Source organism: Leptodactylus fuscus, chromosome 3, assembly GCF_031893055.1.
Source record: "Leptodactylus fuscus isolate aLepFus1 chromosome 3, aLepFus1.hap2, whole genome shotgun sequence".
Classification (NCBI taxonomy): Eukaryota; Metazoa; Chordata; class Amphibia; order Anura; family Leptodactylidae; genus Leptodactylus; species Leptodactylus fuscus.
The window spans coordinates 231,392,332-231,407,105 of record NC_134267.1 but is presented as its reverse complement, the minus strand read 5'-3'; positions in this window follow the sequence as shown (position 1 = coordinate 231,407,105).

Genomic DNA, 14,774 nt, shown 5'->3' with positions numbered 1-14,774 from the left:
ATGGGTTTTTTAGAGGCTCCCTCCACCATGAATTTGCCCAAACTGGTGTTTTTAGAGGCTCCCTCCACCATGAATTTGCCCAAACTGGGCTGTTTAGAGGCTCCCTCCACCATGAATTGGTCCAAACTGGGGTTTTTAGAGGCTCCCTCCACCATGAATTGGTCCAAACTGGGGTTTTTAGAGGCTCCCTCCACCATGAATTGGTCCAAACTGGGCTGGTTAGAGGCTCCCTCCACCATAAATTGGTCCAAACTGGGTTTTTTAGAGGCTCCCTCCACCATGAATTGGTCCAAACTGGGCTGGTTAGAGGCTCCCTCCACCATGAATTGGTCCAAACTGGGGTTTTTAGAGGCTCCCTCCACCATGAATTGGTCCAAACTGGGATTTTTAGAGGCTCCCTCCACCATGAATTGGTCCAAACTGGGTTTTTTAGAGGCTCCCTCCACCATGAATTGGTCCAAACTGGGGTTTTTAGAGGCTCCATCCACCATGAATTGGTCCAAACTGGGCTGGTTAGAGGCTCCCTCCACCATGAATTGGTCCAAACTGGGTTTTTAGAGGCTCCCTCCACCATGAATTGGTCCAAACTGGGCTGGTTAGAGGCTCCCTCCACCATGAATTGGTCCAAACTGGGCTGGTTAGAGGCTCCCTCCACCATGAATTGGTCCAAACTGGGGTTTTTAGAGGCTCCCTCCACCATGAATTGGTCCAAACTGGGGTTTTTAGAGGCTCCCTCCACCATGAATTGGTCCAAACTGGGGTTTTTAGAGGCTCCCTCCACCATGAATTTGCCCAAACTGGGCTGTTTAGAGGCTCCCTCCACCATGAATTGGTCCAAATTGGGGTTTTTAGAGGCTCCCTCCACCATGAATTGGTCCAAACTGGGGTTTTTAGAGGCTCCCTCCACCATGAATTGGTCCAAACTGGGGTTTTTAGAGGCTCCCTCCACCATGAATTGGTCCAAACTGGGCTGGTTAGAGGCTCCCTCCACCATGAATTGGTCCAAACTGGGTTTTTTAGAGGCTCCCTCCACCATGAATTGGTCCAAACTGGGCTGGTTAGAGGCTCCCTCCACCATGAATTGGTCCAAACTGGGTTTTTTAGAGGCTCCCTCCACCATGAATTGGTCCAAACTGGGGTTTTTAGAGGCTCCCTCCACCATGAATTGGTCCAAACTGGGGTTTTTAGAGGCTCCCTCCACCATGAATTGGTCCAAACTGGGGTTTTTAGAGGCTCCCTCCACCATGAATTTGCCCAAACTGGGCTGTTTAGAGGCTCCCTCCACCATGAATTGGTCCAAACTGGGGTTTTTAGAGGCTCCCTCCACCATGAATTGGTCCAAACTGGGCTGGTTAGAGGCTCCCTCCACCATGAATTGGTCCAAACTGGGGTTTTTAGAGGCTCCCTCCACCATGAATTGGTCCAAACTGGGTTTTTTAGAGGCTCCCTCCACCATGAATTGGTCCAAACTGGGCTGGTTAGCGGCTCCCTCCACCATGAATTTGCCCAAACTGGGCTGGTTAGAGGCTCCCTCCACCATGAATTTGCCCAAACTGGGGTTTTTAGAGGCTCCCTCCACCATGAATTGGTCCAAACTGGGGTTTTTAGAGGCTCCCTCCACCATGAATTGGTCCAAACTGGGTTTTTTAGAGGCTCCCTCCACCATGAATTTGCCCAAACTGGGCTGTTTAGAGGCTCCCTCCACCATGAATTGGTCCAAACTGGGGTTTTTAGAGGCTCCCTCCACCATGAATTGGTCCAAACTGGGGTTTTTAGAGGCTCCCTCCACCATGAATTGGTCCAAACTGGGGTTTTTAGAGGCTCCCTCCACCATGAATTGGTCCAAACTGGGCTGGTTAGAGGCTCCCTCCACCATGAATTGGTCCAAACTGGGTTTTTTAGAGGCTCCCTCCACCATGAATTGGTCCAAACTGGGTTTTTTAGAGGCTCCCTCCACCATGAATTGGTCCAAACTGGGGTTTTTAGAGGCTCCCTCCACCATAAATTGGTCCAAACTGGGGTTTTTAGAGGCTCCCTCCACCATGAATTGGTCCAAACTGGGGTTTTTAGAGGCTCCCTCCACCATAAATTGGTCCAAACTGGGGTTTTTAGAGGCTCCCTCCACCATGAATTGGTCCAAACTGGGGTTTTTAGAGGCTCCCTCCACCATGAATTGGTCCAAACTGGGGTTTTTAGAGGCTCCCTCCACCATGAATTTGCCCCAACTCTGCTGGTTAGAGGCTCAATCCACCCTGATTTTCAAAACAAATGTTGGTGCCAACCTCAACTTACTACAAGGGCCAAATTCACTGCTGGTGACAAGCTCTCCTCACTGCAAGTGCCAAATACACATGTTTCAAGGTGTTTTCCTACTGTCAGAGAGGTGGTATTGAGTGTGTAAAGTGTGTAGTTGTTAGGCTGTGATGTTGGGGTAATAGAGGGTCTTTGGTGTGTTAGATGCCCCCAGACATGCTTCCCCTGCTGTCCCAGTGTCATTCCAGAGGTGTTGGCATCATTTCCTGGGGTGTCATAGTGGACTTGGTGACCCTCCAGACACGGATTTGGGTTTCCCCCTTAACGTGTATCTGTTCCCCATAGACTATAATGGGGTTCGAAACCCGTTCGAACACACGAACATTGAGCGGCTGTTCGAATCGAATTTCGAACCTCGAACATTTTAGTGTTCGCTCGTCTCTATTACATAATAATCACTAAAAAAAGATAGGAGTGCACCGTATGCCCTATATTTAATGCGGCCCTGTATTCCCTGCTCATATAATACCGCCAGACAGTTCACCTATACCACCGTATCATATCCAGGGGCCCCTCCCAGATGTTTTGAGAGAGTTGGAGAATAACAGAGGGGCCTTGAGCCTCCTTGTGCACTTAGGCCCATGTATATCTGCCCTCCCCGCAGCCCCTGGAGCTATGATCTCCTCATTACACAATATACACATTTACATATATCTGCCATATATTGGAGCATTTGTTGGTGCGGTCGTGTATTTGGTGTAACTGCTACCTCTGTCTTACTTATCATTATAGGCTCCTAGATCACAAAATATTATTATATACAGTAAAAAAAAGAAAAACAATTTACACAATCTTTTTTTTTTTTTTTTTTTTTATTTACATTTTTTTTTTTTTTAGGAAGAATTTGCCATGGAATAAAGTATATGGCACCATCCGGGTCTGGAGCTGCCGTGTCCTGTAACGGATTGTAGTTCAGGCTGTTCTTTTTCCAGGCTTGGATATTCTTTCTGGATAGAAAAAGATAAAATGTTATTATTTCTATGTTACATGTCACATACATCTGATAGGGCGGAGGGAAAAGATGAAATATAGATGGCTTACCTTCCATTATTTTGGGATGTCTCTGTTCATAGCCCTTCATGGGGCTTCATTGGAAGCAGTGGTTACGGCACAGGGGGCACTGAGAGTGAGAGCGGAGCCAGGTCGAGATGCAACCCTGATGAAAGTTATGAGTACAGGGAAGCTCTGTGACTCGCTCTCCAATCTCATATTCAGTCATACAGATTACACATGACTGGGCCTCCTCCTGAGATATTACCTCTCTAGTGGGTAAGTTCTGAATCTGCAGAGTTCTCCTGCTGGGCGGACGCCGCCGTCTCTCCTGCCAAAGTAGATATTGTGCATGTGGTTCAAGTGGTTGCCCCTGTGGCATTGCCGGTGACGTTGGGGTCATCCCACCCATGTCCAGCAGCTGAATGAATCTACTGAATGCACGGGTTGCAGGGTAGGAGTATACAGGAGATCTGCTTGGAATTGGATCCTCAGGGGGTGGAACCGGATTTGGCCGTTGAAATTCAGTGGTGTCAGCTGTGGATCCACTTGCTGGACGGCTGCTATCACTGCTACTCTCTCCTATTATTCTGGAGGGCTCTGCAGGGGCGGGTCTTAATGGAGAGCGGCTTCTTTCCCTGCTCTCTTCTAGTCCTCTGTGCTGTGGAGGAGCTCTGTCGCGTCTCCCTGTCCTCGCAGTGATAGGATTCCTGCTTCTTTGATGTCCAGTAGAAGGTTCTCCATGATGTCCTAGGGATGACCTCAGTCTATGGACAATTGCTGCCTGACCTGTAAATATATAAAGGTAACACATTTAGCCCATAGGAATGGATCCTGTTATTGCTAAGGGTTTTGAGGAGAAGAGACCCCAGTATAGTTAAGTTCAACAGTAACCTGAATAAAGATATATATCATTCACTGGATGAAGGGACGCCATCAACTAATATTGGACAAACTGGGCCCCATAATCACAAAACAATAAGTCGTCTGAATTTTTTTTTTTATTCCCAATAAATAAATAAAAGAACTCCCAGCAATGTTAAATCTCCAATGCTAAGGGCTAGTTCACACGTAAAAACTGCCTGGCTTATTTTGGTCCCGAAAAAAAACGCTTCCTAATTAGGAAGCGGTTTTTTTTACCTTGAGGCGTTTTTTGGAGTGTTTTCTGGAGCAGTTTTTTCAGAAAATGACAGGCGGTTTTCCCCTCCCCTAAAGTGAATAATGAAAGCTAGCAGTCTCCATAGACCACCATTGTATGGAGGCAGGTTTTGAGGTGAAATCTGCTGTCAAAATCTGCCTCATTGCCCCCCGTGTGAACTAGCCCTAACGGTTCCGCTGCTCATAGTGTATAGTAATCATACAGGGACCAAAACAATAATAATCTAATGGGGATTTATAGAGATTAGAAGCCTAATCTAATGCCAAACAAAGATCTTTGGGAGATATAATTGTCCAACCTGATAATCGCGGGGATTAATGCATGTCCATAGCATATGCCATTAAGAACAACAGGGAGGCATAGAAGGCACTCTCCCCAGTAAACACTAACCCCAATGGGCTGTTAGTTCCCTAAATTAACTGGAAACACAAGCAACAGCCTCTCCCTGTCATAGACTTATATGTGCGCTGGCCACCAAGGATTAAAGCCCATAAGTTCCCTCTCCACACAGGTGAGCGCTAGCTTTCCCCCAACCAGGGCTGCACCTCTGAGGCGAGGTCACACAGCCGCCTCAGGCAGCACTTTCAAAGGGGCGGTAATTTTACCAGTTTATTTTTTTCCTTATTTTTTCTCTTAACCAGCCCAAGACAGGATGCCCTGAAAACAGATCTGAGCAGTAATGTCCCAGATGTCACGTGGGGACGTCACGTCTGGGACATTGCCATAAAGTCCTGAAGCCTGTGCTAGGAGTAACAATGGATCCCGGAGAGGTGAGTTACACTGTTTATTATGCTTCTTCACCTCCCCTGAGTCTCTGATTATTATACTCCAGGGTCTGAAAAGACCCCAGGGTATAATAATAGCGGCAGTTTCTCTCGGGGTTAGCCTTGTTTGTTCCGCTGCCCGTTCAAAGAGGGTAACCTCTCGCCAGAAATCTATTCAGCAAAATCTCACTTTGCTGATCATATTGATATGTGAATTCCATGGTTTGACCATTTATTCGGGCCTACACAGGAGTGGGTTGCCGCGATAGAAAGCTGATGCTGCATCGGCATTTCGTCGCGGAATGTTCAAATGGAATGTTCCGTGAAAAAGATATGAAGGTCACAGCTCTTAATATAGAAAAAATGATAATAATTTAGAAGTGCACTACTCACGTGTCAGAGCCATCAGCGTTGTAGCAGGATTCCAAAAGATCGGTGCACGGATAATGGCTCTCTCGGCTAAGCCAAAATGCAGCAACAGGAAAAGACAAAAGGATATATCCAGCACTCGGAATCCGGCCTAATAAAGATAAAACTTAACTTTTATTAAGAAATGGTCATTCTTCCATTAAAAAATTATGATCATACAAGGGACATTAGCTTACCCCACGTATGATCAAAAATTTTTAATGGAAGAATGACCAATTCTTAATAAAAGTTAAGTTTATTTTTATTAGGCCGGATTCCGAGTGCTGGATATATCCTTTTGTCTTTTCCTGTTGCGGAATGTTCCGTGACCTTTTCCTCCGTGTGAACATACCCTTAGAGTGGGGGGTTTAACGTTGTTGGGATTTCTTTTATTGATTTATTGGGAATAACAGTTATGTATTAGACGGGTTATTGTTTTGTGATTATGGGGCCCAGTTTGTCAAATTGCCTGAATAAAGAACTTCTGTTTTCTATCATGGGCAGGGGTGGAATTCGGAGGAAAGTAAAACCCACCCCAAACGACTAGGAATGGAAAATGTGCTGTTTACCCTGAAACATTGCTCAGCAGAGCCCAGGGATAACTCCTCCCAGGAAATCTCCTCTAGGGTGGGGGGAATATTGTCTCTCTCTTCCTGAACAATTCACTTACCTTGATTCTCCGGTCGGCGCAGCCATGTATCATTGTCAGCTATCAGCTGACGCAGCTCTCGCGCGCTCATGGCTTAGTTACCAAGGCGGATCTGATGAAATATTAGAGAACTAAGTTCTCAGGTGGCTCCGATATTACTGGGCCCTGATCAAAGATCAGTAAGAATGAATGGAAGTAATCACTAGATATGTAGTACAAACTAGTTCGCTCTTCCAGAACCAAAGTGAAGTGTCAGCAAAAGCATCAACTCAAGAAATGGCTGTGATGTCACAGCGCTCAGGGTTTATATCCCCTCAGGGTTCCGTTATGACATCATCATATGCAAATATGTGCATTATGACATCATCATATGCAAATATGTGCATTATGACATCATCATATGCAAATGTGAACAGAACCTCACATAATAGGTAAGCAGATCCTAGTTTTATGACATCACAGAAGTAAGGTCATGTGACTGTGTGTGTGTGCAAAAATAAAAAATAATAATAATAATAATAATAATTTGAATTAAAATCTGGATGTGGCTATTTCTAGGTACCGTACCTATGAACTCCTGGCTATTTTTAGGTACCATCCGTGTACCGTGCCTATAAACTTAAATGAACTGCAGATGTATCATATTTATCCCAGTAAATTTTCACTTTATTAAGACATTTATGTTACAATGGCTAATCTTCCTCGCACTGCGGACATCCATCCACTCTATAACAATCTTCATGTAGTGTGGAACAACAAGAAAAACAAGTTGTCAATTTTTTAGACTTTTTCCCCAAATCAAAGTGGCAAATCAGACATTTCTCTATTTCCTTGCAATTTTTTTGTGTTTTCGTTGTTTCCCTTTTTCTCCTCTTTGTGGATACCTTCAGCCTGAAAAGGTACAACTACCTGCGGACGTGCAGATGAAGATTTGCAGCTTGTAGAAGGTGGTGTATTTCCATCAGCTATATCCGGAACATTTGAAGTCTCAGCACCTGCAACATCTTGATGTACAGACTGGTTATATGACAAGCTGGGTTGTAATAACGAAGAACCTCGTCTGGCATTGTTTTGGATAACCTTGATTTCTTCCAAGTAGTTTAGAAAGGTTGAAGTTCCGTGATTAGATAAAATATCCGCCAACTGAGTTAGGGATTGGAACGCCAGATTGTACTTAGCAGTACTACTGAGTGGTTCTTCGTCAATAGTCTCTTGTTCTTCCACAGCACAATATAAATCAAATTCTGTGTCTTCAAAACTAGGCTCAATTTGCAAATTTTCCCAGTATTTTTTGTGGAAGCAGTTCCTATCATACAAAGGGATTGATTCGGTTTCTCTCATTAACCACATGAGGACCGCCGTACGTAAATTTACAGCCTCATGTGCTGGGATCCGACGACAATTGAAGGTGATGGGCACCCCCCGCGGCGAGATCGGGGGGTGCCAATGTCAGTAAAAGGTAGTCTGGGGTCTGGACAGTGACCCCAGACTACCGGAGCCCCCACATACCTGGTGATCCTGCCAGGCGATGGAGGAAGTGAGCGATGTGTCTCACTTCCTCTGTAGCTTACAGGATACGAGCAGGCTCATGTCCTGCTCGTGTCCTGTCTGCTATTGTGCAGAATCAGTTGATGCTTTCATCAAAGCATCAACTGATTCAAGTGTCCTAAAGGGATACATGAAAAAGTAAAAAAAAAGTAAAAAAAAAAAAAAATAAAGTGTATGAAAAAAGTAATAAAGTTATAAAGACCAAAAATCTCTTTTTTTCTATACAAAATGAATTATATAAATAAGCACTAAAAATAAAAAAAGCAAAGCATATTTGGTATCGCCGCGTGCGTAACAACCTGTACAATAAAACTGAAATAATATTTAATGTACACAATGAACGTCGGGAAAAAAAACATGGAAAAAACTTTCCGGAAGTAATGATTTCTTGCCATCTCATCCTACAAAATATGCTATAAAAAGTGATCAAAAAGTCATAGGCACCCCACAACAGTGCCAATAAAAAGTGCACATTGTCCCGCAAAAAATAAGCCCTCAACCAGCACTGTCAATTGAAAAATAAAAATGTTACGCCTCTCAGAAGATGGCGATGCAAAAAACATTGATTTATGTCCCCAAATGTGTTTTTATTCTACAGAATTAGTATCGCATAAAAAAATAACATAAATGAGGTATCGCCGTAAACGTACCGACCCGCAGAATAAAGGTCACATGTCGCTTATACTGTACCCTGCATGACGCAAAATTTAAAATGTAAAACTCAATGCCAGGATTGATTTTTTTTTTTTTTTTTAATCCAGCAAGAAAGAGTTAATAAAATGTATTCAGTAAGTTGTAGGCACCCAAAGATGGTGTCATTACAAAATGCATCTCATCCCACAAACAACAAGCCCTTATATGGCCGCGTCACCATAAAAATAAAGAAAATATAGCATCTAATAATGTGAAGACAAAAACCCGCAAAAATCGCCAAATCATTAGAACACGACTGGCTGCGTCAGGTAGGGAATATATAAGCTGTGCGAGCGGATATCAGGGGACACCCCAGATTTACAGCTTATGAGGGAAAAGACACCAGAAGTGACCCCCAAAGTGACCCCCAGAGCAACTCCCCCAATCATAGGAGCTACTGGGACATAGTAGGGAATTTGGTGTCTGCAATGTCCTCCGCACCTCTTATATATTCCCTCTTCGCCATCCGCTGTGCAGTCACGTCCGGGATACTAATACTCACTACACCCCCTGATAAATTCTATGAGGGGTGCAGTTTTCAAAATTAGGTCACTCCTTTGGGGAATCCACTTTTCTGGTACCTTACAGGCTCTACAAACATGACATGGCGTTCAGATACCAAACATCTGAATCTGTGCTGCAAAAGCCGCATCGCGCTCCTTCCCTTCTGCGCCCTGCTGTGCGCCCAAACTGCAGTTTATGCCACATGTATGACACATGTATGACACTGGTGTACCCGGGATAACGTATGTAATGCCATTTGTGGGTATAAACTGATATAGGGGCACAGCCGGACACAGAAGGGAAGAAGGGTTATTGGGTTTTTGGAGCGCAGACGGTTTGGTTTTTGGATGCCATGACACTTTTGCAGAGCTGAAACACCAGTAAAGTGGAATCCCCTGATATGTGACCTTATTTTGGAAACTACACCCCTGAAGGATTTATCCAGGGGTACAGAGAGCATTTTTAACCCCCAAGTGTTGCTATAACTTATCCATAAATGAATATGAAGCGAGGTGAGAGGTGAAAATAACAATTTTTCCAGGAATCTGTCATTTCAGTGCCTAACATGTTGTGCCCGCCTTGTATCAGAGATGAGCGCTCTAAAAGCTGTTGTGCCCGGGATACCCGCTTACCAGTTTTTGGAGTGTGTATCTCTGCTGACATAAGTTGGGCACAACATATCGGGCACTAAAATGGCGAATCTCTGGAAAAATTTCATTTTTAACTTCTCTATCAGTTGCGATTTCATTTCTGGAAACTAAATAAATGCAACACTCAAGGGTTAAAAATTCTCGCTACACCACTTGATAAATCCCATCAGTGGGCTAGTGTCCAAAATAGGGTGACATGTCTGCGGATTCCACTTTATTGACAATTCAGGGGCTTTGCAAAAGTGGCATGATGTCCAAAAACCAAACTGTGCTCCAAAAACCAAAATAGCGCTCCTTCCCTTCTGTGTCCGGCTGTGCCCAAACAGCCATTTCTACCCACATATGGCATTAAGTCCGTTATCCGGGGTACACCAGTGTCATACATGTCGGCATACACCGCTATTTGGGTACCCAGCAGGGTGCAGATGTGAAGGAACGCTATGTGCTTTTGGAGTGCAGATTTAGATTCTTCGTTTTTGGACACCATGTCACATTTGCAGAGACCCTAAAATTGCCCCTACAAAATGGGGTCACTTCTTGGTGAATTCCAGTTTACTGGCACCTCCAGGGCTCTGCAAAAACAACATGGTGCCCAGAGGGTCCCTCTAAATATGTACCCCAAAAGCTAAAACACACAGTGGTCGTTCCCTTCTGAGCCCTACTGTGTGCCCAAGCAGCAGTTTACACCCACATATATAATTTTTTAACCCCCGGGATGGCCCCTTAATAGTTTTAGGAGTGCAGGTCTCTGACAACACAAAGTGGGTGCAACGTGTTGGGCACTGAAATGGCATATTTTTAAAAATTTCAATTTTCATTTTGTACATTAATTTTTGGGAAGCATTTTAGGCTCAAAATGATAATACCCCTTGATACATTCCTTGACAGGTGTAGTTTCTAAAATGGGGTCACTTTTGAGGGGTTTCCATTGTATTGGTACTTTAGGGGCTCAGCAAATGCGATATGGCACCAGAAAACTATTCCAGCAAAATCTGCCCTCCAAAATCCAAATAGCGCTCTTTCCATTCTGAGCCCCACCATGTACCCATACAGCAGATTATGGCCACATATGGGGTATTGCCGTGTTCAGAAAAAATTGTGTAACAAACTGTGGAAGGCTTTTAATTCTTAAACTACTTGCAAAATTAAAACTATGGCGCTAAATGGACGATTTATTGGGAAAAAAAAGTAATTTTTCATTTTCATGTCCCAATGTTAATAAAATCTGTGAAACACCTGTGAGGCCAAAATACTCACTCTACCCCTAGATAAATTCTATGAGGGGTGTAGTTTCCAAAATGGGGTCACTTTTAGGGGGTTTCCACTGTATTGGTACTTTAGGGGCTCTACAAATGCGACATGGGACCTGAAAACTATTCCAGCAAAATCTGCCCTTCAAAAGCCAAATAGCCCTCTTTCCATTCTGAGCCCCGCCATGTTCCCATACAGCAGATTATGGCCACATATGGGGTATTGCCGTGTTCAGGAGAAATTGTGTAACGAACTTTAGGGAGCTTTTTCTCCTTTATCCTCTTGTGAAAATTAAAAATTTGGGGCTAAATTGACAGTTTATTGGAAAAAAAGTAATTTTTCATTTTCATGGCCCAATGTTAATAAAATCTGTGAAACAGCTGTAGGGTCAAAATGCTCACTCTACCCTTTGATATGTTCTGTGGGGGGTGTAGTTTCCCAAATGGGGTCACTTTTAGGGGGTTTCCACTGTATTGGTTCTCTAGGGGCTCTGCTAATGCGACATGGCACCTAAAAATAATTCCAGCAAAATCTGCCATCCAAAAGCCAAATAGCGCTCCTTCCATTCTGAGTCCTGCCATGTACCCATACAGCATACTATGGCCACATATGGGGTATTTCCGTGTTCAGGAGAAATTGTTTAACAAACTGTGGGGGGCTTTTACTCCTTTAACCCCTTGTGAAAATGAAAACTTTGGAGATAAAGTGACATTTTAGTAATGTTTCATTTACACATCCCAATGGTAGTAAAATCTGTGAAACAACTGTAGGGTGAAAATGCTGACTATACCCCTTGATGAATTCTGTGAGGGGTGTGGATTCTAAAATGGGGTCACTTTTGGGGGTTTCCATTGTTTTGGTATTCTAGGGTCTCTGCAAATGAGGCATGGTGCCTGAAAATTATTCCAGCAAAATCTGCTGTTTAAACACCCAGTGTCGCTTCTTCCCTTCCATGCACTGCCGTGTGCCCAAAAATCAGTTTACACCCACATGTGGGGTATTTCTGTGTACGGGAGAAATTGCACAATAAACTGTCAGATGCATTTTCTCCTTTAACCCTTTTTGAATGTGTTAATTTTAGGTCTAAATGAATGTATTAATGAAAAAAAATGAAATGTCTAAATTTCACTGCCATATTATTTCTATTCTTATGAAATGCTTAAAGAGTTAAAAAAACATCCCAAATGCTGTTTTGAATAATATGAGGGGTGCAGTTTTGAAAATGGGGTGATTTATGGGGGTTTCTATTATACAGGCCTTTATAATTACTTTCAGAACTGAAGTGGTCCCTAAAAAATTGGTTTGGAGAATTTTCTTGTAAATCTGGAAAATCGCTGTTACACTTGGAAGCCTTGTGACGTCCAAAATAAATTAAAAGACAATCAAAAGATGATGCCGATATAAACCAGAGATATGGGAGATAATATTTATTCATGTATTTGGATGGTATAACTATCTGCCTGAAAAGTAGAAAATTTCACATTTTGAAAATTGCAATTTTTTTCAAATTTCCATCAAATTTCCTAGTTTTTTTTATAAATAAATACAAAAATATTGATTAGTGTTTACCACTAACATGAAGTATAATGTGTTACGAAAAAAACAATCTCAAAATCACTTGTGTAAGTTAAAGCGTCTCAAAGTTATTGCCATTTAAAGTGATACATGTCAGTTTTGAAAAAAAAGGCCTGGTCTTTAACATACTTTTGGGCCCGGTCCTTAACCGGTTAAAAGCATGTGTCTGCATGGAACACAATATTGTAGCCGGAAACTGCAGTTACACAAGTTAACAGAACTGTCGTAAGCTTTTGAGTGATCGCCATTGCATGTTTCGATTACGGAATTCTACAAAATTTGCAAATTTGGCTTCATCGTTTGAAAACTCTTTAGAACTTTGCAAAAGAACCGTACACCAACTTCTGTAATTTCCTGCGATGCTGAATCAAGGTGAGTTTGCAATGGCGGATCGATTATTCTAAATGCTTTAAGCGACTGTTGAATCTGTTTATGCTGTAATCAGTTATCTATGAACGTTATGAGTTCTTTCATGCAAATAGTCACTGTTGCTAAGCTTCAAAACTTTTCCTGAAGATTAGAGATGAGCAAACGGCGTTCGATCGAATAAGTATTTAATCGAATATCATGGCGTTCGATGTATTCGTTCACAATCGAATACCAGGCCGCATACACAGTAAAAATTCGTATCCCCTCCCACTTTCCCTGGTGTGTTTTTTGCACCAATAACTGTGCAGGGGAGGTGGGACAGAAATTACGACAATGGAGGCAGTGAAAAAAATAGAAAAAAACCATTGTCTGCCGAAAACATGTGCCCTCCCATTCATAAGAACGGCCGCTGCCCTATTCGACATTTTTGCCGTCAGACATATGGAGAGAAACATATCTGCTGAGGGCTAGATAGAAATTAGCTTCATATAGGCTGGCAAGAAGTAATGAAGAAAGCCAACAGCTCTTCTCAGAGCTATACACTGTAGGGACATCAGTCCAGCTTTCCCCGGACGGTGGAAAACAGGGACACACAACAGATACAACTTCATATATAGCGGAGAAACAGCTTTCATTTTTAGCTGTCCGCACACAGAATAGCCGGAATCCATAGCAGTGACTAATTCATATAGAGATGAAAAAAGCCCTGAATTTATTTTTATTTATTTTTTTTATTTTTTTTTGGGGGGGGGGGCTGAAAAATAGCAGCAATCCACAGAAATTACAAGTTCATAAAGCTGGAAAAAGCCTTGAATTTTGGGGGGCCTGAAACATAGCAGCAATCCACAGCAGTTACTTCTTGCTACATACGTGCTAAGCAGCTTTTCAGGCTGTGTAACCCCAAAACAAGGATACAGAGCAATTAGTTCAGGCTATGTACGCTCAATCCAGATATTCAGGGTGTGTACCCCCAAAACCTAGGTGGGAGACCCAGAAATTCAGTCACGCTATATCAGCTCAATCCAATTTTTAAGGGTCTACCCCCAAAAGCTAAGTGTGATACACAGCAATTCAGTCAGGCTGTATCAGCTCAATCCAATTTTTTTTTTTCAATCCAATATTGTTTGCTCTCCATGATGTGAACTATGCCTTTGTCTCTTGAAAAGCAACCCAACATGAAGTCAGCCATGTGTGCCAGTGTGTTACTTGGCATGACTTTGCTACCCCCAACTGTAAGGGTCACTCTCCATTTCCTCCATTTTTCACTCCCCTTCACACCATCCATGCTGAAGCAATGGGATGCACTAAAATGCACTCTCAAGCCTCGTGTGGGACAGTGACATGAAATGCCACTTCATCCCCCTCATCTTCCTCCACCAGCCAACGGTGCGAAGATGTCAGGAGTGCGCTATGAATGTTTTCTGCCTAGTAGAGGCTACTTCTCACTTACGAAAATGGCCGCACTTTGACCAGTATATCAGGCACAATGGTGTAGGTTTCAAAGAACCTTTGCACCAACAAGTTGAAAATGTGGGCCATGTGTGGACCGTGTTTGAGTCTGGCAAGCTCCAGATCTGCTACAAGGTTCCGGCCATTATCACATATGCAAAAATGCCTGGCCCCAGGTGCAGCAGGGAAAAACACATTGCCATCTCAGCCAGGATGGCATCCCTGACCTCGGAGGCAGTGTGCTGTCTGTCCCCCAAGCTGATGAGCTTCAGCACGTCCTGCTGACATCTCCCCACGCCAGTGTTACAGCGTTTCCAGTTTGTAGCTGGGGTGGAGGTTGCAGCGCAGTAGGCTTTCAGATAACCCGTGGTATGAATTTTGGGCTGGGAGAGGAGATAGGCCACCCCAGTTTGCACACCCGGCCCAGACTCCCCTACATTCATCCTGCCTGT